We start from the raw sequence: 6000 nt of genomic DNA on the forward strand, positions 1-6000 counted from the left end.
AGTACTGCCTGCAAAACTGTTCATCAATAGAAGCCCAAGTGAAATAGACGTAAATCATCTATCCTAGGAGATTTTTGTGAAGAATCAATTAATAAAACAAGTGTTATTAAAACTGTCCGGTAGGTTCAAAAAACTTCGATAGCGAACAGACAACAGGATGAAAGAAATAATTTCCAAAAATAAAAATAAACTGTTAAAGATGTTTTATTAACATGTTTGTGTAGATTTATTGTTAAAAAGCGTTTAATTAAAAAAAAGAATCAAAAAGAAAACCTGAAAAAAGGTTAGAATTAGCTGCGAGAATGGAAGGAATAAAAAAGAAAACCTTTAAAAAAGTTTAAAAAACCATTGGTCTCTTACCATAATTTCTCACTGTAATGTTGCTGTTTATGCATTTGATTGTTAATATTAAAGGCAATCGTAGATTGCATATGTTAGGTCGATCTGTTTTGAAAATCAAGAAGTAAAAACCATTGGAAACAGTAGAATTCGTCTTCTATTTTCACCCGAACGCTCCTGTTTAGTATTTGAATTTTGTATTGAGGCCAATGTAATGTACTTGTAGGTACGATCTTTTGTTAAAAGTAAGAGGTAAAAAGCTATAGAAAAAGTAAATTTCCGTCTAATTTTACTTATTTGATAATTAGTATTATGATCAATGCTATATTGTAATTGTAAAGTCTATCATTTTTGAAAAACAATAAAGTAAAAAGCAATTGGAAAAATTGAACTTTTATCCCAATTTCACTGAGATGTACGTATGGTAATATATTTTGTATTTGATAGTTAATATTAAGGATGTAAGAATGTAGATGTAGGTACCTTTTTTTTCAAGTATTAAGAAATAACCATTGGAAAAAGTGGAAATGGTCTCCTAATTTCAGTGGAATGCTGATGTTTCTGCATTTTATAGTTAATATAAAGTCTAATGATACATTATATATATTGGGACGATCTCTTTTCTTAATCAAGAAGTAAAAATTATTGGAAAAAGTGGAAATGGTCTCGCAATTTCACTGAAATTCAGTAATTTCGTATATGATAGTTAATAATAAAGTTTTATAATAAATAAAATGCTAAATTATAAATGTAGGATCGATCTATTTTGAAAAATAAAAAGTAAAATCCATCAGAAAAAGCTTAATTTATTTCTTTATTTCACATGAATCCAGCTGTTTCCATGTTTGATAAGCCATTGCAAGATTGTGCAAATTAGCTTGTTCTATTTTGAAAAACAAGAAGTAAAAGCCATTGGGAAAAGTGGAAATCGTCTTCTAATTTCACTCGAACACTCCTACTTCGTATTTGATAGTTAACATTAAGACCGGCGTAAGAATTTTCATGTAGGTTCAAACTTTTTTTAAAATTATTAAGTAAAAACCATTGAAAATGTAGAAATCGTCTTCTAATTTCACACGAAAACTCCTGTTTCGTATCAGATATTTATTTTGGCTGATGTTACAATGTACATGTAGGTACGATCTTTTTAAAAGTAAAAAGTAAAAACCATTGGAAAAAGTGGAAATAGTCTCTTAATTTCACTGTAATGCTGCTGTTTCTGCATTTGATAGTTAATATTAAAGTCAATCCTTGATTGTATTGGATATAGAAGAAACTGTCTCCAGGAAGACTGCTGATCCACGTTTCCAATGGTTTTTCTTTCTTGTTTCCCAAAATTGATTGATCTAGCTTACATAATCTACCCTTGGTCTTAAAATTAACTTTTAAATACGGAAACATAAGTATTCTAGTGAAATTATGAACGAGTTAGACCTGAACATAATATTGACTACTTATATTACATTAACAGTATAAGTATAACTAATATTTCAGTCATTTAATCAACAGATATAGATTTAATAAAAAGGAACCTTATGATATTAAGTAACCTACGTAGGTAATGATTTTTTACTATTTCGTAACAAGAGTGAAGAGGGTAGTATTGCCTACAAGCAGGAGGAGAATGAGAAGTACGTGCTGGAGCAAGTGTTGTGTGAACAAGACCTTACCTTTTCTATCGGCTTCATAAGGTATTTTGCTTATCTTTGTCACTTGACCCTTTAATTTTTCACTTTTACTTTAATATCCACCAAGCACTCGTTACCATTCATACTTTTTGTTGCCTATAATAATTACAAGGTGTTATGCAGAAATCGTGGGGTACTACTACCTTTCCAATTGTCAACGAATTCACTCTCCCCAATCAAAAATCTTTTGGAAAATAGTAAATGCTCTTCTGTTCGCATTGATCTTACTATTCGCGTTGATAATTTTTTATCCTGTATCTAGCAAAATCTTTTTTTCCCGATTTTATTTTATTGTTTTGAAGAAGCTCTTCAATTCTATAATACTTAGCATGTAAAATATAGAATTACTTTATTATTATGTTTAAGGAAAAGTTTTATATTTAAAGAAAATTTCAATACGTATGTTGTGACGAGAATTCGTGAACGCTCCTACTCAGGTTTAATGTAATATTTGTTAAAGTTCATGCGGCGCTAACATCAATCGGCTTGTTGTAAACTTGCAGCTTTTACCAGAGATGAATTTTTAAGGGTCTTTCTGTACTTCCAGCAGCACGACCAGTATTAATATGAAGTTATTCACATCCAGGAAAGTCTTATTTTATTATTTATTATTTTAGGAGTGACACAACAACAACCAAAACTTTTTTTCATACAAATTATTCTTTTTTTTGTATCTGAAAGAAGTTTTAATTTTTGTTGATTGTAGGTAGCAGTAATTTAATTGAAAAATTTAACATCAAGCATGCATAAATTAATTTTCTTCCTGAGGAATGTGCCTTTTTTGGAAATATATTTCATTATCATTGCATGAAAAGATTTAGGTTTAAAAAAATAAATAAATTCTTTAGTTTAATTACATTTGTCTTTATTTAATCTTTTTTTATACATAAATTGTTACAGATGTGTTTCTATAGCTTCTTATGCTAGGTGAAATTCATTACATTTTAATTACAATAATGTTAATTTTCAGGATTAAATACTGGGGATTCCAGAGCACTGCCTGCAAAACTGTCCATCAATGGAAGCCCAAGTGAAAAACACGTAAAACATCAATCTAGTGTGAATATTCCCACTAATTTGGTTAGGAATCTATTAAAAATGATATGAACCGTCGAAGTGACAACATCTCCTTCACTCATTCTTTGGGAGAGAGGTGATAAATGTTATACTAGACTATCTTACTAGATTTATCTTACACTCACATTTAACCACGTTAGAAACTCACTAGACTTATATAGGTACAACTTACACTCATATTTAACCCTGTTTGCGTCTTACTAGACTTATACAGGACTATCTTATACTCGCTATTAGCTTATTTTTTTACCGCTTCACATGTAACCTATTTATTAATTTGTTTACTTTTGTCAATCTATTATACAAAAAAAATAAAAAGTGAAAAGTATTCTACGTTCCAAGCACACCTGTTTCTTTAGAATTTAAAAAATACATAAAAAACAAAAAGTGAAACCTTTGCTAAGTTTACATATTTATCTTTCGAGGTTTTCGCTTTAATGATGAAATATTTTTAATTTTTTTAAATATATATTGACAAAATTAACAAATAGGATACAAGTTACATGGTAAAAAAAAAGATAAACATGATTGTAATGTGGTCCTCTCTAAGTCCTCTTAGTCACCAACTTGGTTAAAAGTGGGTGTAAAGTGGTTTTATATAAGTTTTGCGAGTCACCAACATGGTTAAATGTGAGTTTAAGGAGGTCCAGTATAAGTCTTGAGAGTCACCAACATGGTTAAATGTGAGTTTAAGGAGGTCCAGTATAAGTCTTGAGAGTCACCAACATGGTTAAATGTGAGTTTAAGGAGGTCCAGTATAAGTTTTGCGAGTCACCAACATGGTTAAATGTGAGTTTAAGGAGGTCCAGTATAAGTCTTGAGAGTCACCAACATGGTTAAATGTGAGTTTAAAGAGGTCCTGCAAAAGTCTTGTGAGTCACTAACATGATAATAAGTATGAGTAAGGTGGTCCTATATAAGTCTTGTGAGTCGCCAGCATGGTTAAATATGGGTGAAAGGAAGTCCTATATTAGTCTAAAGAGTCACCAACGTGGTTAAATATGAGGTTGTAAAGCTTTTATAAAATTTATTGTAAAAAAATGTATCAATAATTAAAAAATAAATAATAAACGATTTATTTATAACAATATTGTATTTATTTTCCCTTTTAATGTCTCAATAATATGAAAAATTTAAAAAAAAATGAAAAAATTGCGTAGAAATTAAAAGAAAATAAAAAAAGGGTTAAGAATGGCTGCCAGAGTCGTGAGAGTGTGTAAGAAGCATTAAGCAAGGTTACAATAATGGCCGCCGAAGTCTAGAGAGTATGTAAGAAGATAGGAAGGTTACAACAATGGCTGCCAAAGTCTTGAGAGTGTGCAAGGAGAGGTAAAACAGACAGCACGAGCGATCTAGTGACAGCTGGTGGAACTAAGAGTAGTGGGGGGAGCCCGTTGTCATGGTGATATGACGCCATCTAGAGGGTATATAAGAAAGTTCACCGCGCGGGCCGGGCCGGGTGGGGCGAATAGTTGCCTTCAGACCGTCGAGGTGAACGCATCTCCGTAACCATTACCCATGACATATCAATATTGTATATGTGGAGAGAGGTGTTTTTTTGACTTGAATTAGATATTTTGGAGCGACGAGCGACATAGCCCCCTCCTCACGAGTACGACTCTGCAGTCGTACTGAGGAGACATCTTGTTTGACCATAGTATATAAACAGTTTCAGTGCTACCTGGTGGCAAACATGAGAACTAAATTTTGTTTACATAGTAAACAAGTCCAGTAGGTGCTGCAACCTGGTGGCAAATATGTGAACTAAATTTTCTTTTTTTTGTTTCACGTCTTTCTGATGCAATTTTTTCAACTTTCTTTACTTTTTCTGCTTTTTAACGCTCTCTGACGCCATTTTTTCCTACTACTATTACTTTATTTTATTTTTTTTGTTTAATTTAAATGGAATTTTTAGATTTACCTTACTTTATTTGCCTCTTATCATTTTTAGTCTTTTTTAACTTTGTTTTTAGTTGTAACTTCGTAAATATAATAAAAATAACAAGACTATGGGAAAAGAGAAAATACATAATGATGTTTTTAATAATTTATAAATAATTCTTTATTTTGCTACCAATTATACATTTTTTTTCTTTCGTATTACAAAAACATTTTAAATTCAATTACATCTTTTAGGTAATGATTCTTAAAATTACCTACATAATAAAATTCAAATTTACATTACATTTTCCAACTTCAAATATATATTTTTTTACAAATAATCGACTAAATAATAAAGAATTGCAGTTGGATAGGTGTTTTCCAACGTCTTTTTCATTTTGGCTTAATTCGATAAACATTCTTTGCAGGAAGCACTCCAGTTTCGCCTGTTTCAACACTGAAAAATAACATTATGAGATATACTGTTCGTCTACAAATCAAACTCAACTTCCTTGAAAATAAATGTTAATTTTTTTTATTCGTTTAAATAAAAATAGATCAATCTCTTAGAAAGAAAACGCAAGAAAGTAAAACTGAGTGTTAGTAATTACATTAACTTAATTCATTTTGAAAATAGCAGTTTACTGCACTCTTTTAAGTGAAATAAACATTTTTTAAATAAACACTCGTCATTTTTTGTTCTTGTACCTTTCAATTTTCCAATCAAATTAAAACTTTCTTCAACACAGAATCTTTACTATACTCATTCCGATTCTACAGGAATATATGAACAAAAAGGTTTAATCACGTAAAAATGCTCAAGTTTTAATAAATAATGGATAAGATTACCTGGAAGATAACACCACAGAGTGGTAGGTAGATGCAGGAATAGAGATGGATGGAAATCACTTCTTATTTACGGAAGTGCTGCAGCTTTAAAAGGAATTCCCTCAAAAGTAATCATTTTAGATTATGTCTCAGCTTCACTGGGCTGCGAGTCGGCCAAGGGCTGAAA

The sequence above is a fragment of the Rhodnius prolixus genome, unplaced genomic scaffold (genome assembly GCF_049639745.1).
Source record: "Rhodnius prolixus isolate KJV_2025 unplaced genomic scaffold, Rpr scaffold_5, whole genome shotgun sequence".
NCBI classification, from domain to species: domain Eukaryota; kingdom Metazoa; phylum Arthropoda; class Insecta; order Hemiptera; family Reduviidae; genus Rhodnius; species Rhodnius prolixus.